Genomic DNA, 24,432 nt, shown 5'->3' on the forward strand with positions numbered 1-24,432 from the left:
ATCAACTCTCCCAGGAATTAAGTCAGGAATCTTACAGTCCAGAAAATGAAATATTTGTCTAAGCTTTTCTTACTTTCTACCCTAAGAACATCTTTCCCTGGGCCGGGCCCTCTGTACAAACAGGGCCCTCCCAAGAAATCCCCACCAGGATTTCTTGCAGATTGGGCCCTTCTCATATGACCCAACCTCGATGTAGGAGAAAAACCCAGGGAGACTGCTGGTCACCCCACACCGAGCGTGCAATGCAACAGGCGTGTTGCCCTGCAGAGCAGAGGCATCAGAGCCTGTGGGCCCGCTGCCCAGACGCGCCTGTCTCTCGGGAGCATCCTGCCTCCCTTCAGCTCCCCCATCCCGAGGAGCGCAGCTTTGGAGTCTCGCAGGATTTTACAGAAGGGCGTTTCCTTCTTTGGTCTGGTTTGTCCTGCCTGGGTGGGGAAGCTGCTGGAGGACTTCCCCAGTGAGGACAGTCAACCTGTGCTGGGAAGCGGCCTTAGGGCAGGTCTGGGGAAAGGCCAGCACACCTGGATTCTCCTGCAGGCTCTGGCAGAGCCTCGTAAATGGGGGGTGATGTGTGCCGAGTCCTGCCCCTGGGATGGCTGCTGAGAGCGGGGAGCGATGCTGGTTCACAGAGAGCTGAGGCAGCAGGACGGCCCCAGGCTGGGCAGTAACCCACCGCATTTAACCCTTCTCTGGGGGGAGACCACAGGGTCAGTGAGAAAGTGAATCCTCGCAGGGCCGAGCGTCTGCCGGGAGCTGCCCGGGCACACGGGGAGCGAGGGGTCGAGGAGGACAGACGCAGATGAATGTGATGACCACAAGCCCAGGGCAGGCACAGCCACTTCACGGCCAAGAGGGACCTGAGAGAGCAAGGCCTGCGGATGACCAGGGCTCTGACGCTCCGAAGGAGCCTGGGCTGAACCTGTATTGTGAGTCTCAGCTCCGTCATCAAGGATTTAAAATAATGACATTGGGACTTCCCTGGCGGTCTAGTGGTCAGGTCTCCTAGGCCTCACTGCTGAGGTCCTAGGTTCAATCCTTGGTTGGGGAACTAGACCCCACATGCCGCAGCTAAGAGTTAGCATGTTGCAACTAAAGATCTCGTTTGCCATAAATGAAGACCTGACACAGCCTAAATAAATACATGAATATTAATTAAAAAAACTGAGACCAGATTTGTGCTTACAAGAGGCAGGGAGAATTGGATGAAGGCAATCAGATGGTACAAACTTCCGGTGATAAGATAACAGGTCAGGGATGGATGTGCAGCACAGCGATTAACACTCTTGCATGGTGCATACGAAAGTCGTTAAGGTAAACCCTAAGAGTTCTCATCACAAGGAAAATGTTCTTTACATTTCTTCAATGCAGTATCTGTATGAGGTGAGGGAGGCTCACCAAGCCATTGTGATCGTCATTTCAGGATGTGTATGTCAGACTGCGGTGCTGCACGCCTTAACCTAACCCTGAGCTGTGTGTCAGTCACAACCCAATAAAACTGGGAGTGACTGATGTCACCACTGACTGCAACAGTGCCCTCCGGGCCCTTTCCAGTGGCTCCCCCACTGGGCTCCCCAGGGCCTGAAGGTTGTGGGACTATATTCACCCCCTCTTTGGCATGTAAGTGACCGTGGGCATTGATCAGCTCACTGACCATGTGGCTGTGATCCAGGCCGTGGTTTTCCTCGTGTGTGAGGTGAAGGCTGGGACCAGCTCTGAGCCATCAAAGGCTCCCACCTGGTGGTCCTGCCAGCACAGAGGGATGTGCCCATCCTGAGTGCCCAGAACGTGGGCGGGATCGGCCACCCCAGGGCCCTGAGGTCTTCAGTTTTACGGTAAAAAATTGTTTAAAATTTGCATTCTCTTTCACAAACACCTGTGTTTAATTAAAAGATGTTGTTGAGAATGATTTATGATAAGAGAAATCGTCTCTTGGAAAGTATGTCCTGTGGGCCTCTGAGGACCCTGGGCTGTGACGGGCCCTGTGTGGGGCTTAGGGGCGGCTCTAAGGTCCTTCCCAGCCCTGGATCTCCCCAGATCCACCTGAATCTGCCTGGATCTGCCGGGATCTCCCTGGATCCACCTGGACCCGGCTCTGCAGTGCTGAGGCTGTGGCACCGGGCGGACGGATGGGCCCACATTCCTGACCTGTCGCTGTCTTCATGTTTCCTGAGGACGAATCCCAGAGCCCGTGGGATCTGCAAGAGAAATGAGCCTGACGGCCAGAACGCAAAAGAAAGGGCAGGAAAGTTCACGTGTAAATGTCAGGAGCAGAAAATGTTTGGAAGCAAGATGGAGGCACATCCACCTGGAGAGAAACAAGGGCCCTACAGGGGCTTTGACGGGGAAATGTGTTTCCTTCTTCAAGCCCCTTAAACCGTGAACCACACGAATATTCCAGGGAGCTTGGAAGGGGACTCAAGAGGCCCCGGTTTGCTGCTCGGGGATGTTATGAAACTCGAAGAATGACTTTTAAGTGACCTCTTCTCCTTTCCCGCCCCCATCCCAAGGCCACGTGAGGCCACTTCCCCTCCTGCGCTCACCCAGGGGCGGGGCTCACGGCCGCTGTGGGCGGTGAATGGGGGCGCAGAGAGGAGAGGGGGCCGGATGGCAGCGGGGGAGCAGTGAGGCCTGGAGGGCCCCCTCCTGCCTCCTCTGCTCCTAGCCCCTCTGGTTCCCTCTCTAATACTTTTTTCCGTTCTCCTGTCCAAGACCCTCCAAGCATCTCTGGTCGCCTGGCCAGCCAGCAGAGGAGTGAGCGGTTTTAGGCAAGAGCTCCACGGCCTCTGATCCATCAGGGTTGATCAGTGAGGCTCAGGCGGAAGAAACGATCAGACGATCCAAAGAGAGCGTTTACTCGGCTGTCGGACAGCCGCAAAGGCAGGCTCCGTCTCCTTTGTAACTCACATGCGCCTTGCCTGGAGGTGTGCTCGGCTTTACTTCTTTTCTATTGAGGTATTTTATGTTTTAGAAACTCCAGCACCGAAAAGTTTCCATTTGCACAAGAACTGTGAGCACGGCTGCCCCCTTCTGGTGGGCTTGTGAATCACACCCTCAGGGGCCTCGGGGTCTCAGCGACCTTCATCCTTTTTTCACCGGGATCGTTTGATACTTAAATTCTTACGACTCTCACTTGAGACACCCTGGGTTCCTAGCAGAGAAACCCAAAGCCCGGGGCCCTTGGTGGGAGAGAAGGCCTTTGGAGTAGTGCAAGCTTGTTAGGCCCAGGAGCCCCATCCTCCCAGCAGCGCCCGCGGTGTGCCAAGCCCGGCTTCCCCGGACGGGTGGGTGCAAGGCAGACAGTGCAGAACAGCAGGGTCTCAGGAGGGACGCGCAGGGCCATGTGGAAACGACGGACTCCCGCCTACCCACGGCTGCAAAAGGAGCCGCCCCAAGCCCAGTGGCTTAGACCCACAGCAGACACTCATCTTTCTCTCCACGTTCCTCACTCCATTTTTCTGGGGTTATGGGTTCAGCAGGATAGTTCCTGCTCAGACCACACGAGTGATGCAAGACAGTTGTCACGGAGACGACCAGAGTTGTCTAGTGATGACGGCCGACCAGAGTTATCACAGGACTTCCTTGCCCACAGGGCTGGCGGCGGCTGGTGGCTGGGACTCTTAGCGGGAACCCCACGAGCAAGCTCCCTGGGCTAGGCCGCGAGGGCAAGCGTGCCAGGAGGGAGTGCCTGGTCTTTTGCAAACCAGCCTCAGGAGGTGCAGAGCAGGACCTCCCTGAGCTCTGCTGGGGTCATGGAGCCTGAGCCAGCTTCAGGGGAAGTGGACACAGACCGCACCCTCTTTCTGTGCACATGGGGAGGTTCTAGAAGAGCGTGTGGGGGGCAGAGAAATACTGTTGCAGCTCTTTTGGGAAAAGACCATTTCCAGAGGCAGGTAGGTTACTCCAGGTGGGTCCCTTCGGTAACTGCCTTCAGGGACGTATTTCCTGGGGAAGAAATCAGCTTTTATACATGGGGTGTTGCTAAGAGGAAACATGAGGGTTTAGAGGTATCCACCGAGGATTTTCCTGGTGGCTCAGTGGTTAAGAATCCGCCCGCCGACGCTGGAGACATGGGTTCGACCCCTGGTCTGGGAAGATTCCGCATGCTGCAGGGCAGCTAAGCCTGAGTGCCGTGATGACTGAGCCTGTGCTCAAAGCCCGTGTAACCACGGAAGCCTGAAGCCCAAGCTCCTGGAGGCCGGGTTCCACAAGGGAAGCCAGCTCCACGAGACACCTGACACACCTCAAAGAGCAGCAGCGAAGACCCAGCGCATCCGTAAGTAGATAAATAAAAATTGTTTAAAAAAACAGCTCTTAAAAAAGAAAGAAAAAAGTATCCACTCAGCCATCCTCACTAAGACTGGCCAAACCATTTCACTGCAGAGGAGCCTCCAAAAAGGACCATTGCAGGCTGCACTCCCAGGGGTCCCCGGGGGGCTGTGACCGTGCCCAGCTGTCCACCAAGGCAAGGGAACAGTGGTCCCTGGGGGGACCTGTCGGGTGAGCTTCTGCCGAGATGGACTCTCAGAGGGAAGAACTGGGCGGTGTCGCCACAGCCAGTGGCCAAGAAGGGCCAGAGCCTCGGCCCGGCCGGGGCCGTGTGAGCAGCTGGCTCAGAGCAGGAAGCAAGCAGCAGGCGCATGGAGAGAGGTGAGACTGCGATCACTCAGAAGCCCCCTGCGGGTGTCACACAGAGCAGGAGCAGCCCTCTTTGGGGACAGAATTGTGTCTTGGTCAAATTCCGCGTGCCCAACGCCTGGGTGAGTATCCTATCAGAGTTAAGTGAATAAAGGAAAGAAAAAAAGGAAAAAAAGGAGGGAAGAACAGAGTTAAATAATAATAAAATATATTATTAGTTAAATAATAATATTAATATTAAAATAATAATAAAAATAATAAAAATCTCTGCTGGTTTCCTAGTCACACTTGATCTGGTCAGTCCAGGAGAGCCAGGGGACTTCTGGAAACATCCATGACTTGTCCACAGTTACGATAGTGTATGCGTGCATAGCACGTACCGTGGTAAAAGTGTGAAGACAGGCACAGGAAGGGTTAAGGCTCAGTGCAGACCAGCGGCCCTCTGTGGGAAGAGAATTGGAGAAGGAAATTCAACCCACTCCAGTGTTCTTGCCTGGAGAATCCCAGGGACGGGGGAGCCTGGTGGGCTGCCGTCTATGGGGTCGCACAGAGTCGGACACGACTGAGCGACTTAGCAGCAGCAGTGGGAAGAGAGAAACCAGCAGAGCCGGGGTAGCTTAAACTGTGTTCTTGAGTTGCTTCGCTTCTTACACTGGATGGTGCTTACGGTTGTGGTGATTAGAACTTATGTGTTGCCGTGACTGGGCCCAGGTACTTGGCCAAAATTATTCTGGATGCTTCTGTTTTCAATAATTCTCATTACTTTTTGGCCATACCTCCCAGCATGCAACAGCTTGGCTCCCTAACCAGGATCAACCTGCAGTGGAAGCAAGGAGACTTAATCGCTGAACCACTTCCCTCTTTGGGGACAGAACTGTGTCTGCTCTGGGGAAGGCCCTCTGGGTGTTTTTCGACGAGATTAACATTTAGATTAGTAGACTGAGTCAACCAAATTGCCTTCCATGATGTGGGTGGGCCTCTTCCGTTCAGTCAAGGCTCAGTTTAGTTCAGTCACTCAGTCGTGTCCAACTCTTTGCAACCCCATGAATCGCATCATGCCAGGCCTCCCTGTCCATCACCAACACCCGGAGTTCACCCAAACTCATGTCCATTGAGTTGGCGATGCCATCCAGCCATCTCATCCTCTGTCGTCCCCATCTCCTCCTGCCCCCAATCCCTCCCAGCATCAGGGTCTTTTCCAATGAGTCAACTCTTCGTATGAGGTGGCCAAAGTATTGGAGTTTCAGCCTCAGCATCAGTCCTTCCAATGAACACCCAGGACTGGTCTCCTTTAGGATAGACTGGTTGTATCTCCTTGCAGTCCAAGGGACTCGCAGGAGTCCTCCAGCACCACAGTTCAAAAGCATCATCTTCAGTGCTCAGCTTTCTTCACAGTCCAACTCTCACATCCATACGTGACCACTGGAAAAACCATAGCCTTGACTAGACAGACCTTTGTTGGCAAAATAATATCTCTGCTTTCTAATATGCTATCTAGGTCAGTCATAATTTTCCTTGCAAGGAGTAAGCGTCTTTTAATTTCATGGCTGCAATCACCATCTGCAGTGATTTTGGGGCCCAGAAAAATAAAGTCTGACACTGTTTCCCCATCTATTTCCCATGAAATGATGGGACCAGATGCCATGATCTTAGTTTTCTGAATGTTGAACTTTAAGCCAACTTTTTCACTCTCCTCTTTCACTTTCATCAAGAGGCTTTTTAGTGCCTCTTCACTTTCTGCCATAAGGGTGGTATCATCTGCATATCTGAGGTTATTGATATTTTTCCTGGCAATCTTGATTCCAGCTTGTGCTTCTTCCAGCCCAGCATTTCTCATGATGTACTCTGCATATAAGTTAAATTAAGCAGGGTGACAATATACAGCCTTGACTACTCCTTTTCCTATTTGGAACCAGTCTGTTGTTCCATGTTCAGTTCTAACTGTTTCTTCCTGACCTGCATACAGATTTCTCAAGAGGCAGGTCAGGTGGTCTGGTATTCCCATCTCTTTCAGAATTTTCCACAGTTTATTGTGATCCACATGTTTTCCAAATTTGCTGACATATTGAGTGCAGCACTTTCACAGCATCATCTTTCAGGATTTGGAACAGCTCAACTGGAATTCCATCACCTCCACTAGCTTTGTTCGTAGTGCTGCTTTCTAAGGCCCACTTGACTTCACATTCCAGGATGTCTGGCTCTAGGTGAGTGATCACACCATCATGATTATCTTGGTCGTGAAGATCTTTTTTGTACAGTTCTTCTGTGTATTCTTGCCACCTCTTCTTAGTATCTTCTGCTTCTGTTAGGTCCATACCATTTCTGTCCTTTATCGAGTCCATCTTTGCATGAAATGTTCCCTTGGTATCTCTAATTTGAGATCTCTAGTCTTTCCCATTCTGTTGTTTTCCTCTATTTCTTTCCACTGATCGCTGAGGAAGGCTTTCTTATCTCTCCTTGGTATTCTTTGGAAATCTGCATTCAAATGGGAATATCTTTCCTATTCTCCATTGCTTTTCATTTCTCTTATTTTCAGAGCTATTTGTAAGTCCTCCTCAGACAGCCATTTTGCTTTTTTGCATTTCTTTTCCATGGGGATAGTCTTGATCCCTGTCTCCTGTACAATGTCATGAACCTCCGTCCATAGTTCATCAGGCACTCTGTCTATCAGATCTAGCCCCTTAAATCTATTTCTCACTTCCACTGTATAATCATAAGGGATTTGATTTAGGTCATACCTGAATGGTCTAGTGGTTTTCCCTACTTTCTTCAATTTAAGTCTCAATTTGGCAATAAGGAGTTCATGGTCTGAGCCACAGTCAGCTCCTGGTCTTGTTTTTGCTGACTGTATAGAGCTTCTCCATCTTTGGCTGCAAAGAATATAATCAATCTGATTTCGGTGTTGGCCATCTGGTAATGTCCATGTATAGAATCTTCTCTTGTGTTGTTGGAAGAAGGTGTTTGCTATGACCAGTGTGTTCTCTTGGCAAAACTCTATTAGTCTTTGCCCTGCTTTATTCTGTATTCCAAGGTCAAATTTGCCTGTTACTCCAGGTGTTTCTTAACTTCCTACTTTTGCATTCCAGTCCCCTATAATGAAAAGGACATCTTTTTTGGGTGTTAGTTCTAAAAGGTCTTTGTAGGTCTTCATAGAACCATTCAACTTCAGCTTCTTCAGCGTTACTGGTTGGGACATAGGCTTGGATCACCATGATACTGAATGGTTTGCCTTGGAAACGAACAGAGATCATTCTGTCGTTTTTGAGGTTGCATCCAAGTACTGCATTTCGGACTCTTTTGTTGACTACAATGGCTACTCCATTTCTTCTGAGGGATTCCTGCCCACAGTAGTAGATATAATGGTCATCTGAGCTAAATTCACCCATTCCAGTCCATTTCAGTTCACTGATTCCTAGAATGTCGACATTCACTCTTGCCATCTCTTGTTTGACCACTTCCAATTTGCCTTGATTCATGGACCTGACATTCCAGGTTCCTATGCAATATTGCTCTTTACAGCATCGGACCTTGCTTCTATCACCAGTCACATCCACAACTGGGTATTGTTTTTGCTTTCGCTCCATCTCGTCATTCTTTCTGGAGTTATTTCTCCACTGATCTCCAGTAGCATATTGGGCACCTACTGACCTGGGGAGTCCCTCTTTCAGTATCCTATCATTTTGCCTTTTCATACTGTTCATGGGGTTCTCAAGGCAAGAATACTGAAGTGGTTTGCCATTCCCTTCTCCAGTGGACCACATTCTGTCAGACCTCTCCACCATGACCTGTGTGTCTTGGGTGGCCCCACACGGCATGGCTGAGTTTCATTGAGTTAGACAAGGCTGTGGTCTCTGTGATCAGATTGGCTAGTTTTCTGTGATTCTGGTTTCAGTGTGTCTGCCCTCTGATGCCCTCTCATACCTACCATCTCACTTGGGTTTCTCTTACCTTGGACATGGGATATCTCTTCATGGCTGCTCCAGCAAAGCACAGCTGCTGCTCCCTCACTTGGATGAGGGGTATCTTCTCAGGGCCACCCCTCCTGACCTTGAACGTGGAGTAGCTCCTCTTGGCCCTCCTGCCTTCGCGCAGCCGCCACTCCTTGGACATGGGGTTGTTCCCCTCGGCCTCTGGCTGACCCTCCCTTGCATAAGAGAGCCTCCCTCTTGTTTCACTGCCTTCAAACTGGGACATCAGGTTCTCCAGGGTCATCAAGCCTGGTGGCCTTCCAACTAGAACTACACCAGAAGCTTGCCTGGTTCTCAGGCCTTGAGACTCAGACTGGAAGTAAACCATTGGTTGCCCTAGGCCTGCAGGCCGCCAGCCCCCTTTTATGAGTCAGCTGTCATAACTGCCTGAGCTGGCTCTTTGCGATTGGTAAATGAGTGATGAGTGAATGGATATCCTGTCGGTTCCGTTTGTGTGCAGAACTCTGATGAATGCAACAGGCATGCTTGCTGTGTTATTTTCCATACCTTTAGCATGTCTAAAATATTTCATATAAAATTGTAAATAAATAAATGGCCCGTGGTGTTAAGACGTCAGATGCAATAGCAGTCAAGCAGAATGAGAGCTGGGCAGCATACACAAGACTCAGCTCCCAGGAGGCCACGATCGCTTCGCAGGGGCGGCTCAGTGGCACGTGCAGAGCAGACCCGCTGGTGATGGCCGTGGCTGGGGGAGTGTGCACCCTGAGGAGGCTAGCTGTGCAGCGGAGGGAGGTCTGATCTGTGCGAGGGTGGGGGCGGGGTAGAAGAAGGGAGTCAAGGAGGCGTGACCTCACTTCTCCCGGTGGCTTCCACCATAACTCTGTTGGAACTATTGGAGTCTGGTGCTTCTTTGATCCCTGGGAACATTCCAGTAAAGATCCTGGAAATTGCATCCCTAGGGTACACAAAATGATTTTTAAACATCTAACCACAGGCAGATTCTCCAGATGTCAGCTTTCTTGGTAGTGGTTTTCCAAAATGTAACATGAAACCCTCTCATGGAAGAGGAGAGCACAGCCTTAATCACCCCACGTCAGCCCAGGTCCAAGGGACGCAGCAGACCTGCAGAGATTCTTTCTCAAAGTTCAATTTTTCCTTTTCTTTCCGGTTAAGTAGCTGAACTTGGCTGGTGGAGTGTTGCTGATGGTTTCTTGGGCAGCTGGGAGCTGACCAGGCCATGGAGGCTGGAGGACACGCCAGCAGCCCTCCTCCCAGAAGCTCAGTCTGGGTTTTATTCTGATTCCTCCTTGGCCTCATTCGAGGAACCCAGCGGGTCCTGAGCCGGGCTGTCTCTTCCCACCCCTCCTAAACGCCTGGCCGGGCCCACACTCGGGTCCGGCGGCCGGCAGGGGTCAGCAGTGTCCCACAGCCTGCTGGGGCCACCGCCTCCCTGGCTGTGGGTCCCAGCGGGTTGGGGTTGACGGGGAGCTTCCTGTGGGGACCTCGCCAGCTCGAGGCTCCCCTCCCTGGTGGGTGGGGTGGGTGTGTGATCCAGACTGCGGCCCCGCTGATTCACCGCCCAGTTCTCTTCTAGGACATTTTCACGTGGATTGACACATGCAATACCGTGCATGTGTGTGTGTGTATGTGAGAAAGAGAGAGAGAGAAAGAGAGAGAGAGAGGAGGAGAGAGAGAACGTCCTGTTGAGGTTTTCCCAGGGACCTCGAGTTCCTGGCTGGGTGGGTGCCCAGCTCTCCAAGGAGTCTCAGGAAGCCACCGAGCTCCACCCCGCCCCCTCAGCTGGAAAGGGGGCCCTCTGCCTGGCACCCCCCGCAGAGGTCTCTGCAGACGAGCCACGCAGCCAGCTCATCCCTTGTTTGCAGACTCACCCCCCAACCCACCCCACGGCCCGCTCTCTCCCGGCTCCGGTGGCCTCTGCTCCACCCCACACTGCTGCTCCAGCCTGCCCCTGCCTCCGGGATGACCCCTGGCCTCCCCACACCGGGGTGGGAGTGCGCAGAGAACCAGAAGCCCCCATGGGACAGCTGCAGGGCTGGACGCAGGCTCAGTCTGTGCCAGATGCAGGCCCAGTCCCCTCCAGGCAGCCTCCACATGCCGGACAGGCAGACGCCATGCCTTCTCGCCTGCAGAGGAAGACGCTGGCCTGCCCTCCCAGGAGAAGAGCAGCTGACCCAGGCGGCAGGTGCGGGCCGGTGGGCATTCCGGCTGCTGCAGGCCACGTCTGTAACCAGGGAGGGGCAGCCGCAGCCGCCAGCAAGCACACGCGCCACCCCAAGCCGGGGGGACGCCCCAAATGTGGGGGACCAGGGTCAGCACTCACAGAGACCCTCCTCCAGGCACCCCAGGGAGGGACCCCCCTGCAGCCCCGGGGCCGGAGCCCTGTCCTCCCATCTCTGCCCAGCCCTCTGGCTGCAGTGACTGCTGCCTCCTCCCTGGCAGGGGAGGGCGGCTTGGCCCAGCCTCTGCGGGCTGGATGCAGCTCCTGCAGGGAAGTCCTGGAAAGAAGGCTCTCCATACATGCACATGACCTCTCATCATATCCGTGCTTCAAACTGCAGGCAGTTAAAGGGCAGGGGGATATTCGGGGCTCCTGGTGTAAGCCAGGTGCTGGGTCCAATGTCTCACCAACATCATCTCATCAAATCTGCCCAACAACCCTGCCACGTGTGTATTGTCAAGAGCCCCTGTCTCCCAGGGGACAGACGCCGGTCGTGGTCACATCGTACAGTCAGGATGCGGTGACCTGACTGCAGCCGTTGACTCCATGGGGCTTCCCTGGCAGCTCAGACAATGAAGAATCTGCCTGCAGAGCAGGAGACCTGGGTTCGATCCCTGAATCAGGAAGATTCTCTGAAGAAGGGCATGGCAACCCACTCCAGAATTCTTGCCTGGAGAACCCCAAGGACAGAGGAGCCAGGTGGACTGCAGTCCATGTGGCTGCAAAGAGTCAGACATGATTGAGTAACCAACACACACACACACACACACACACACACAAACTACACAGCTTGTACTCTCTCCCCAGAGGACAGGCCTGAACCCTCCCATTTCCGGGTACATCCCACCCTGGGGCCCATCCCCTCCTCCTGGGGAGCGAATTCCCTCCTGCCCCCACCCTCCATCTCTGCTCACCGTAGCCAGAGTCACCTCTCAAAGTCATCACCAGGTTCATTTGGCAACTCACGCCCCAACACACCCTATCGCTGCCAGAGGGGTCCCCGTGGCCTCCAAATCCTCAGGGGCCATGGCCAGCCCACCCTGTGGGTGACAGCTCCCAAGCCAGCTCCCGCCTCCTCCCATCCAGCCCCCTCCCGCAGCCCTGATGCATCTGAATCTTTCTATCCTCTGCCTTCCGCACACCTCGGTGCTCCTTCTCTTCCCTCTTAAGACACATGTGTTCTGACCTCATCGTATGACTTGTGGGACCTCAGTTCCCTGACCAGGGACTGAACCCAGGCCCCTGGCAGTGAGACCATGGAGTTCTAACCACTGGTCTGCCAGGGAATGCCAAGACACGTCTTAATGTGTTAAGAATAATTACTGATATATTAAGGGCATCTTACCACCTTACTCGTTATCACGTAAGTAATACCTGGATACGCTCTCCTTGTAAAAACAACCCCAGCAACACAAACATACGGGAAGAATTAATAAGCCCCTGGGTGACTCTCTTCCAGCAGGAACCACTGCTACAGTTTGGAGACTTTCCAGAGCTCTCTGAAAACATTTCATATAGGTATTAGTACAGTGCTCATACAAATACATGGTTTTGTGGGGCATCTTTTGCCATAACTTGGATCACAGTGTGCAAATTGTTTTGCAAATTTTATTTCTGTTAATGCAGAGCAATAAGACCCTGCAATGGTGTCGTGTAGGCTACTAGCTCCTGTGCAAGTTCCGGGTGGAGAAACGCTGTATCTTACTGAGGTCTTGAGAGTCTAGCTTGGGCTCTGCTGTCTGTCACATGGGCAAAACTGACTATACAATTTTCAGGGGCTTGTGTGAAAAAAATGTGGGATCCCGTGTTTAAAACTTGTTAGGAATTTGAAGATGGCAACAGCAAAGCATTAAAGTGCACACGGATCCTCCTCAGTGTGGGGTCTGTGTGACCACACAGGTCTTCTGCCCATGAAGCTGGCCAGCCTGTGGGTGCTCTGAGTCCACGCGTCCTCTGTCCTGACCACGGACATTCCTGCCGCGACTGCCACCTTGGGCCCTGTCCCTGGAGTCCGTGTCCAGCTTTCCGCAACTGCGCTCTCTGCTCCAAGGCCAGAGTCCTGGGCCTTCTGCCTCCAGCAGCAGCAAACTCCCGTGGTCCGTGCCTGCCGGTAAGCATTTCCGAGGGGGTCCCCACAAAGAGCGGGGGTGCTGGCAACATCGCCCCGAGCCTCAGGTGAGGGTCCTGTGGGAGGTGAGGTGCACGAACCGCCAGCCGAGAGCCCCGAGTTCGAGTCCAGCCCTCCGGCTCAGCTGCTCCGGGTCCCGAGTGGTGCACAGCTGGACTTCCTGGCACCCCAGTTTCCACCTCTGCTGAAGCAGAGAATGAGGTCTGACATTCTCCCAGGCCACGCCAGATCTGCACAAAGGTGACGCTAAGGGGCTGGCATGGTAAAAACTGACTCAGCTACCCATTTCACGCTCGAGACAGGCCTGAGGCAGGCACCGCTCTTTCCATGTCAGACAAGGGAGTTGAGGCTCATTAAAGCAACGGAAAGAGGAAGTGTCCAGGGGCGGACGCGTTCTAGAGCCCACTGTGGTCACGGCTGCACACCTCTGCAGACACAGCACAAGCCATGGACCCGCAAGCTGACGGGGTGAACTTTCAGTATGTCAGCTACACCCCACAAAGCCACAGGAGCAGAGAGAAAGAAGGAAGCGTTTGCAGCCGGGGGGGGCGGGCGGGGGGGTCGCAGAGCGCGGCCGCCCCACCCCCTCGCTCTGCGCCCACGAGCCGGGAGCGTGGGCTGAGCCCCGGGCTGCCCGCCTGCGAGTCCACCTCCAGCGCCAGCTGGCTGGAGGACTCGGGCAAGACCGCGGCCTCAGTTTCTTCACGTGTAAAACAGAGACGAAGATGAGAGCGCTGTTACGGGCTCAGGGCAGCGGCTGCCCCCAGCAGAGCTCTGAGGCCTGGACTGTGATGACCGTCTCAGATCGGCTCCAGCCAGAGCCGGGCGCCCGAGAGGGGACCGCCTCCGTGCCCAGCCCATTCATGCCCGGCAGGCCCTCTCCTCCCGGCATCTGGAGAAGCCATCTTTGGGCAGACGGGGGACATAGCTCACTTCCTGGGATGGAGAGCAGCATCTTCCCGCAGGCGCCTTCAGGACCCCAGGAGCTCAGACCATCGACACTGGGCCTGAGGCTGGGTGGCCACTGAGGGCACACCAGCCACACCCACGTGCCCCCACCCACGGGCGTGACGCCTCCCCCCTACCTCACAGGTCAGGCCGGAGAGGACAGGGCTTGTTAGCAGACGGTCAGTCTGAGCACGGAGCACACAGGCGGTTGGGGGGTGGGGACGGCGTCAGACGTGTTTTCTGTCTGACACCCACGTGTCTCCTGTATGTACTTGGCCCGTGGGACCCACCGTCTCCCTTCCGCTCTCTCACTGAACACCCACCCAGGCCCTGCTGGGGGCGGGGTCCCCCGGTGTCACCTGCTCACCGATGAGCACACAGAGGTTCTGGCAAGGGCTGGCTGAATGTGGACTCAGTCCTCTGATGCCCGGTATTTTTCCACTGTCCTTCTGAGGAGGAAGCCAGAGAGTCACTGTGACGCCGTTGATCCCGTGCTCAAGGAACAAAGGCACGCGCTGTGCTTCCACCCCTGCCCTGCAGACCGCCCTGCACGCCTAACAAGGTACAGCAGGCCTCGCGGACCACGCTGGGTGTGGGCGCTCTGGCCCTGCAAACCCCTGGGGTCCCAGATGTAACACCAGTGAGCATCGGTCCTCAGGGCTCAGGGGGCAGGAGGCGGGCGGGGCCGCAGGAAATCAGGCCGGACCTGCAAGTGCCTCTCAAGCCACTCTGAGGCTGTGGGGGTGACAACAGGCTGTTGGGCTGACTTTTTAAAACCCATTTGTCACATTGACGTTAATCCTCTTGTTAACAATCTCCTGCCCTGATTCAGATCAGCCCTAAGCTGGATGGAGGAAGGGGCCAGGGCAGCTGTGGGGCTTAAGGAGTCTCGGGGAGGTCAGTAGCGTTTGGAGGACTCCTGGGGTGGGGGAGGGGTGGTGCTGAGCCTGAATCCCACTGTCTCCCTCGTGGCAAGCCACCCCACCAGGCACCACTCCACTCCCCTCAGCCTCCTCTCCCGGCAGCCAGGCCCTTGCTTTTGCTTCTTATTGATTTTCATATTTAAGGAAAATCCATTTGCTTGATTCAGAGCAACTGAGTCATCATGGGGTTTGGAGGAAAAGTGCTCACAAGGCAGGCGCTTGGCAAAGGCCTCTCCTGGGCGGGGCGGGATCTCGCTGCCCACCCAGACGAGGCTGCATCCATGGTCCCGTGGCTCCCCACACGCGGCCCTGTCCCGCCATCTCGCTGCCCACCCAGACGAGGCTGCATCCATGGTCCCGTGGCTCCCCACACGCGGCCCTGTCCCGCCATCTCGCTGCCCACCCAGACGAGGCTGCATCCATGGCCCTGTGGCTCCTCACACGCGGCCCTGTCCCACCAACTGGGCTCACATAGCTTCCGCCCCGCGGCAACTCAGGCTTGGTCCGCTCCTCCCTGCTCCCGTCTGTCCACGTGCTTCACCGTCGAAGGTCCACACCAGGACATGGAGAGCAGGGCTGGGGACTGGTATGATCAGCCACTCACAAATGGGAAGGAAATATTGACCCCACAAGGGAAGAGACTTCATCCTCAGGAAACCAGGGCTTTTGCCTTCTCCCCCATTCAGCACCCTGGGAACAGCATCTTCCTGACAGACCAGTGTGGGCGGGGCCGAGTGCGTCCTCAGGGTGAACTAGAGGGCCGCTCAGGGTCTGCTGTGTGGTCCTTGGTCCCCAGGCCTCAGAGGCAAGGAGCTCAGCCAGCCTATCCTGTGAGCCTTTGAGACAGGACAGTGCTTCTTCTAAAAGAACCAGGCTCCCCTTTGCAGGCCGGGGGACCTGTGAAAAGCAAGAGATGCCAGTTAGCCCATCACTGAATGCCAAACTGGATGCAGGCTTGCAGGACTGAGAGGTCAAAGAAACACCAAGGTTTCCCAAGCAGTGCCAGGTAGTATTCTGCATGTGCCACCTAGATTATCATGCTTAATCCTCCCAACAGCTGGACGAGATGGCAACTGTTATTACCCCATTTGACAGATGAAGAAACCAAAATGGTCAGAAAGAATCCGTTCAGGTTCCCATGGCTGGTGAGGAGCAGACGGACTTGAGCCAGGCACTCTGCCTTTACATCCACTCAGCCATTACATCCTCAGGGCAAGGACTCGCCTGTGTGTCCCTCTGGGACAGTCTCTCTGTCCCTCTCCCCACCAGAACAGACAACTCATTCTTTCATAGGCAAAAAAGACATCACAATCATTTTCTCTGATCAGTTTAGAGCTTCCTCGATGTCACAGGCAGCCCACCGCCTCATGCGCCTTTATCACCCTCTGTGTGCTCAGCCACTGTGACCCGAGTGACTGGCTGGCCGTGGCTGGGCAGAACTCTGCTGACCCTCTGCCCGCAGCGGATGTTGCAGGCGGACGTTCGGGGACCTCCCAGGGACCTGGCCCCTGACAATGTCAATCTGCCTGTTCTTTGGAGCTGGCCGCCTCTGGTCCCAGGCTGCTGGCTCCTTGATCCCACAGCTGCCTTTCTCAGGGGCCAGAGGCTCCAGAAGCTGAGGCCACCTGACCTCCGCGAGCCTCCCGGGAGGCACGCGGCCTGGCCCCTACTCCAGCCGGTCTGAGGGTCCTCTCGTTTCCTTTCCCCTTCCTGCCCTCCTCCTCGTCCCAGGCCCTAGAAGGAGGCGGGACAGGCCAGGGTCAGGAGGTGGGATGGAGTCCAGGCGGGAGTTTCACTGAGCACAGCTACTTGCCAGGCCCTGCTTGAGTCTCCCCGCCCCTCTGCCCTCGCGTCCCACGCCAGACCTAGGGGCAGAGAGGAAGGAAGGGGGACCCGGGGGAAGGGCGGGGGGCGACCCATCTGTCCCGGCGCCTCCAGACGGCTGACGGCGGGGCGGCCGCAGCCCGAGGGCGCGCGGGGCGGGGGCGGCGGGTACCCCGGCCTAGGAAAGGCCCGATTGTGCGGAGGCTTCCTGCCCCCCACCCAGCTCCGCCTTTCTGCGGCCGCGGAGGCGGGACGGAAGGCGAAGGCAGGAAAGGGTTACGGGAATAGCTTTCCAATGACAAAGTCTGGAAGGCCCCGGCGCCTCCGCCCCTCTGTGGGTTCGACTGGCACAGCGCGGGGGGGAGCTGGCGCTCGGCGGCGCAGCCTCCGCCCCTGGCCCGGGGAGGCAGCCGGCGTGTGCCCGGGGCAGCGGGTCAGCAGGCTCCGCCCCGCGCCCGGCCGGGACGCACTTTGTTCGGGATGCTGCCTCTCTCCGCGCCATGGGCCCGGCGCCGGCGGCTGCCCTAGTGCCACCCGCGGCCGGAGCGTGGACGCCGAGACTCCACGGGGCTCGACCCGGCGCGGGAGCCCGAGAACTTTCTTGCGGCGCGGTCCGGATGCGCAGCTGTGCGCGGCGGCGGCGCGGAGCCCGGGCCCCGGGGCGCAGGCGCGCGGGTGAGTGGCCGGCGCGGGGACCGGGCGGTCGCCGGGCGGGGCCGGGGGTCCTGTGGGGCTGGGCACGAGTCCCGGGAGGTGGTCTTGCGCCCGCGGGAGGCTGCGCGCGGGGAGCGGGAAAGAAGCTAGAACAAGCACCCGGGAAGGTCCCCGCGGGGCTGCGCGTCTGTGCAGGAGTCGGCTGGTCGGGGGCCGTCCCGGCCCACCCCGTCTGGGCCGCGTTTTCTTTCCCTTGTGGTGTAGTTTAAAGGATGTTGAGATCCTACGATCAGAGATACCGGGCGCTATGTTACTACACACACAGGCACACACACACACACGCACCCTGCCGACATCCTCTTCCATCCCAGCAGAGCGCGGTGAACAGCCGGGCAGGTGACCTTGGCGGCTGTTCCAGAAAGCGTTCCCTGGCTCCGGGATGCGCAGAGAAGTGCCCTCGGGCCAGTCCTCGGAGGCCGGCCTTGGCGCGCGCCTGAGATGGCTTCCCGGAGCCGCCGGACTCAAAGCCCACCTAAGGGTGTGTGGTCCCTGTGGTCCCCTTCTGTGCTCATAGCCACGGAGACTGGGCGAGGATAAGGAGCCGGACGGGTCTGCTCGGGCCCAGAGGGGAGGCGGAGGGGCGGGGTGCAGGAGTGACCCCCGCCCGGCAGACGGGCTCCTCGCCCCAGCGCAACTGAGGAACCTCACTCGGCCTGGGGGAGTCAGGGGACTTTGTTAAGAGATCCTGGGGCGCAGCCGGCGCCTCGTCCGGGCCGCGCATCCCCGCGGCAGTGCCGTTTATCTGGCTTCCTGTTTCAGCTGTTGGGACACCATTGGCTCGTTCAAATTCAATGCTGAGGAGCCTGCGGCCTTGTTCGAGCCGCAGAAGCAGAGAGTTTGCCAGGGTTTGCCTCTTGTGAGCGTCTGGTTCTCCAACGCGGTGTCCCCTGCAACTCACTTCTAATGGGGCCGCTGCCTTCGCACAAAGAACCCTCCCCGAGTGGGCGGAGCTGCGGGTCCCTGGACCTGGGCTCCCTTCAGGTCAGGCAAGAGGACTCCAGCCTGCTTATGCATGCTTTGTTTTTCTTCCTGCTTTGAGTTTGGGTTTGTGAGTCTTTGGGATTAAACTTGGAAATGAGACCAGGAATCACAGTGACTGGGTTTCCTCCCCAGACAAAGCGGCACAGAAGTCTGGGCTTTCAGCAGCGATTTGGGGGGAAAGTTTTTGATCTGTTTGTAGTTCTGTGTCAGCCTGTGTTGCTCACTCCCTGGATAACCTGGGGGCGGGTCGTTCCTCATGTCCATACTGGGGAGGACACATGAGGCTGTTCTGATCGGTGCTCCAGCCTCTAGTTTCCCGAGCTGCCCAGGTTTAAAGGGAACAGCCCCTCCCACTGAGCTCCCCGTGGGGGCGTTTCACATTCTGCTCTGTGTGTTTATCTGCCCTCCTGCCAGCTTCTGTCTGACCACCTATAAGGCCCAGCACCTACCAGGCACCTTGTAAGTGTTTTCCTTCCCTTCCCAAACCCGGCCCCCTCCTGAGCCCATGGCAGCGTCTGGCGTCAGCCCAGCTCTGGCCCCAGAATGGCCTGGAATAGAAACATCTCTTGTCCATCTTTTAAAACCCTTCTCTCTTCCTCTTTTCATTTTCCATCAGTATCACTTCCCTTCTCTTTTAAAGTTCTTTTGACTTCTTAATGGGTTTGGCCTTTAGGAAAATGAGTCAAAGGGGTCTCTTCCCATGCTGGCCCCTGCCCTGCCCGCCCTCCCGTCCACAGAGGGCACTCGGGGGCCCCTGGGAGGGAGCAGAGCGGCTCCAAGCCGCCCTGCCGGGCTGCAGACACAGCCAGGCAGGCAGGGCTCCCTTGTGCTGGTCCAGGGCACCTTCTCTCCCAGCCAGTCACCTGTGTACATCAGAGCGTCTCTCTTCCTGGTGTCTCCATCCACAGAGCTTAGCAGGTGTCACACAGGTGTAGGCAAGAGAGAGGAACAGAAACAAGGGAAGGGAGACCATCTCCATGGTGGAAGCAGCCCCCAACTCTGAGAGTCTCGGGACCACAGAGAGGGAACTGGGAGATAACACTTCATCTTTCTGGCCCTGAGTCACAAAATCATCTTTAAAAACACCTCTAGTTCCGTCTTCAACTTAAAAAATCCCCACCAACTTCTCAAGTGGAAAACACCCCGCTAAGAACAATTTTTTGGGCCTGCTTTGCTCCTCCCTGCTCTGGGGAAGGCTGATTCAGGTCCCGTTTCCTCCAATGGGCTTGGAATTTTGCTCCCAGTTTCCTGTGACTCTTGAGACATGAAGGGAGCTGGATGGCTCCTGGGTCCAGAGACCCAGGCTACTTGGGCCTCCTGTGGGTGTAGCCCACGCCTCCTGCCCGTCCGTCCCCATCAAGCGCATTTGCTCTCCTTGGTTGTAATGAGATGCGCTAACAGGCATGAAAAATTAAAGGAGCTGACACAGGCTCCCCCAGCAAGGACCGTGAATAACGAGATGTTTCCACCTCAAGAGGCCGCCAGACTGCCCTAATGCTCAGACCTCAGACGCTCTGAAAGCGTTCTTAAGTGGCCTTGTTTTCTTAATGTCGTCTTTGGATTATTCACTGCCAGCGTACAGAATTGCCGCTGACTTTTGGGCTCTGATCTTGTCCCCTGAAACATTTGTTTCTTCGCTCTTGTGGCTTCTGTGTGTGGATTCTTTGGGATTTTCTATAGGTAGGGTCGTGTCAACAGTAGAGATAGATGTACTCCTTTTCCGTGAAGATGGCTTTTATTTCTGCTTCTCCCCTAATCGCCCTGCTGGAACCTGCCGTGCAGAGCTGAGCAGCCACGGTGAGAGCCGGCAGCCCCGACCTGCTCCTGATCTGAGAAGGAAGCTTTCAGTCCTTACCACAGATTACAATATTTGCCGTGGGTTTTTCATAAATGCTGTTTGTTGTGTTGAAGAAATCCCTCCTAATCCAACTTTTCTCAGTGTCTTTTATCAAACACGGGTTGGATTCTGTCAGATGACTTTTTCTGTATCAGTTGAGGTTGTCGTATTTTCTGGTACGTCACACTGATTGTTTCTATTGGGTTGATGTTCCCTTGAGTTCCTGAGAAAAATCCCTCTGAAACATTTTTTTTTTAATTTTCATTTCTTTTATGTAAAAAACTGAAGAAAATTTGACCAAGTGCTAACATTTTGTAGTTGGGTGGGTTGGTGCATGTTTATTATATTCTTCTTTATAGTTATTAAACTTTAATGTTAAAACTTTATTGGGGTTCAATATATATAACATAAAATTGACCACTTAATGACTCTAAGCAACTGTTCTGTGGCACTGAGGACATCCCTGCTGTCGTCACCGCCGCCACCAGAGCTAGGGCTCCTCTCTGTAAACGGCCGCCTCGCACGCTCCTCCCCTCCCCGCCCGCCCCCACCGACCTGCTTTCTCCTGTGAATCTGAATACTTTGTAAAAACTAGAAAGGTCAGGACTTGGAGGCATCAGGGGGTTAAAGGACCCCACCCCACCTCCAAAGGGAGCATCTTAGAAGGGAGCGTCTGACTCAGGTCTTGCTGACTTAAAAACAGTGTGCCAACCACTGTCCCCACGTCAGAGACACGACCAGCCCAGGTGTGCACACGAGCTCACCCAGGCGTGGACAGCAGCTCACCCAGGTGTAGACAGGCGCTCACCCAGGTGTAGGCAGACAGGAGCTCGCCCAGGTGTAGACAGGAGCTCACCCAGGTGTAGACAGGAGCTCACCCAGGCGTAGACACGAGCTCACCCAGGCATAGAAACAAGCTCACCCGGTGTAGACAGACAGGAGCTCAGCCAGGTGTAGACACGAGCTCACTCAAGTACAGACGTGAACCGACTCTGGGTCTTCCGGGGGCCGGAAGGACACAAGGCCACCCCGGCATGAGCTGTGTTTCTCTGGCTCGGTGGCAGCCTCACTGGGACCTCAGACAGGACGGGTCCCGGGGCTTCCCTCAGCTTGGAGGTGGCTGCCTCGGTGATTCTGGTGACAGTGAGGGGGAGTGGCTGAGCCGATTTCCTCCCCGGAAGCCCGGGCTGGTCACTGCTTGCAGTGACGCTGCTCCTCCCCGTCTGGACAGTAAACTGAGCCACTTTTCATCCCTCCCCAGATTTTAAAGTCCATTTGTAAACAGAATAAACACCAACTTCTGTAGAATTAAACTCAGAGCTGGAAAGAACCATGTCTTGGAGCCCCGTATTTGCCTTCCAGACATCACGGGCACCTCTAAACCCTCCCCCCAGGGTCCTCAGGCCGGGACCCCTCTGTGGCCTGGGAACCCCCGCAACGGTGTGCTGAAACTGCCTGGTTCTGATGTGGACGCCCTGTTAGGCTTCCTCTTGGATTAATCTGTGGTGGGCATGACTGCCACCCGCTGGTGGAGATCCCAGGTAAAGGGGCCTCCCCGATGCACCCCCGAATGAAGCAGGGCTAGCGGTAAGCCGAGCGGAACAGTGTGGCAGCCATTTGGGGTCTGGACGTGGTGCCGGGCGTGGCCCCGGGCTCTTCCTCCAACCCGTCTCCTTCAGATCGCGCTCACTGGCGTGATCTCCAGAACCTTCTGGGAAGATGGGTGTCGTCACAGCAGGAACTTGACCGTGAAGCAAGGCAGATTGGGAGTCAAGGTTCAGGTCTTGACTTTGCAGCGAAGTCCTCGGCGTACGGTGGATAGTCCACAAATGTCCACCATTAGGGTCATACTCTGCCCCCGAGCTTGCCAGTGCCGTCCACGGGACACAGGCAGACCCGGCCGAGGCCCTGCTTCTCCCCAGGATGGCATGGCGAAAACGCCTGTCTCCTAAGACGCTGCTCCCCACGCTCCTGGTCTCAGCCCGCCCCTTCCATCACCGTGATCCCCGTGGTCTGGCCAGGCTGGGAAATCCCCTGGGGGAGCAATTGGGTGGTGGGAGCCATGGAGCCTTCCCCTTCCCCGGGTCGGTCACCCACAGGCCAGCTGGGACCCCCCGCATCCAGGGGAGGCGGCTCTCTGCTCCCGCTCCTCCACGTGCCCTCCTTGGGCATCATGGCTTGTCAGCCAGGCGAGGCCGCTGTCCCGCCATGGGCGGTGCCCTCAGGAGCTGGGTGCAGCCGGAGGGCAGGAGGCCAGGGTGGCGGGCGTCCTTTGCTCCTTGCTGTTAGCGCTCCTCCCGCGCTCTGCAGGCCCCTAGTTTTGCAGACCCGGGCAAAGCGTGGAGTAGACCCTGAGAGGTGACTGTCACACCGGTGCTTCTGCCCAGCTCACTGGTGCAGATAATTGAGTTAGCTGGGCAGGAGGCTGGGCTCCAGGCGCCGCTGAGATGCCAACTGTTCTGTCTGCTCTCCTTGGACAAAGCAGACAGCTGACCTGCCGCCGGGCGCGGCCCTGGCTGGGACCCACCGGCAGCCGCCGACCTGGCCCCGTCTGGGACGGTTCTGGGGGTCTCGGCCCTCCCCCACACCCCACCCACAACACACACACCCTCGGGGGACGGTGGCAGCTGTCAGGTCAGGGCTGGCCCCGATTCCTCGGCCCTGGGGGCATGGTGGGGCCTTCTGATGTGGGAAGGTTTTTTCCTGATAATGTTTCATTTTGAAAAGATGTCCAGTCAGTAGAGGCCAGTGACTGGCGCAGGGCACGTCTGGGCTCTGCCACAGTCTTGCTCCGAAGCTGCCTCCCTCTCCACCTGCCCTCCCACTCGCTCGGGCAGTCTCCCGAGCCACAGCCCACGCGCTACCCGAGGGCAAGGACCTACAGCCCCACAGTCACCCCAAATGTCACCAAACTGACACGTGTGTCCCCCACAGTCACACGGATGACACTGAAACACGTGTGTCCCCCACAGTCACACAGATGACACTAAACAGACACACGCGTGTCCCCCACAGTCACACGGATGACACTGACACACGTGTGCCCCCCACAGTCACACGGATGACACTGAACAGACACACATGTGTCCCCCACAGTCACACGGATGACACTGGGCTGACACACGTGTGTCCCCCACAGTCACACGGATGACACTGGGCTGACACACGTGTGCCCCCACAGTCACACGGATGACACTGACACACGTGTGTCCCCCACAGTCACACGGATGACACTGGGCTGACACACGTGTGCCCCTGACAGTCACACAGATGACACTAAACAGACACACGTGTGTCCCCCACAGTCACACGGATGACACTGACACACGTGTGCCCCCCACAGTCACACGGATGACACTGACACACGTGTGTCCCCACAGTCACATGGATGACACTAAACAGACACACGTGTGTCCCCCACAGTCACACGGATGACACTGACACACGTGTGCCCCCCACAGTCACACGGATGACACTGGGCTGACACACGTGTGTCCCCCACAGTCACACGGATGACACTGACACACGTGTGTCCCCACAGTCACACGGATGACACTGAACAGACACACATGTGTCCCCCCACAGTCACAGGATGACACTGGGCTGACACACGTGTGCCCCCCACAGTCACACGGATGACACTGACACACGTGTGCCCCCCACAGTCACACGGATGACACTGAACAGACACACATGTGTCCCCCACAGTCACACGGATGACACTGGGCTGACACACGTGTGCCCCTGACAGTCACACAGATGACACTAAACAGACACACGTGTGTCCCCCACAGTCACACGGATGACACTGACACACGTGTGCCCCCCACAGTCACACGGATGACACTGAACAGACACACATGTGTCCCCCACAGTCACACGGATGACACTGGGCTGACACATGTGTGCCCCTGACAGTCACACAGATGACACTGAACAGACACACATGTGTCTCCCATAGTCACACGGATGACACTGGGCTGACACACGTGTGTCCCCCATAGTCACACAGATGACACTGAACAGACACACGTGTGTCCCCCACAGTCACACAGATGACACTGACACACGTGCGCCCCCACAGTCACACGGATGACACTGACACACGTGTGCCCCCCACAGTCACACGGATGACACTGACACACATGTGTCCCCCACAGTCACACGGATGACACTGAACAGAGACACATGTGCCCCCCACAGTCACGCGGATGACACTGACACACGTGTGCCCCCCACAGTCACACGGATGACACTGGGCTGACACACGTGTG

The 24,432-nt window shown here is 56.1% G+C and overlaps 1 protein-coding gene across 1 annotated transcript in view; it reads left to right on the forward strand.

The window, feature by feature from the left end:
* The first annotated feature begins 16,938 nt into the window (after nucleotides 1-16,938).
* The window catches only part of NAV1 (neuron navigator 1), a 197,015-nt gene continuing 189,521 nt past the window's right edge, over nucleotides 16,939-24,432 (forward strand). Inside the window, 1 exon segment of the mRNA XM_070384624.1 lies at nucleotides 16,939-17,301. The gene's annotated coding sequence lies outside the window, so the exon portion shown is untranslated.

This window comes from Bos mutus, chromosome 16 (assembly GCF_027580195.1).
Source record: "Bos mutus isolate GX-2022 chromosome 16, NWIPB_WYAK_1.1, whole genome shotgun sequence".
NCBI classification, from domain to species: domain Eukaryota; kingdom Metazoa; phylum Chordata; class Mammalia; order Artiodactyla; family Bovidae; genus Bos; species Bos mutus.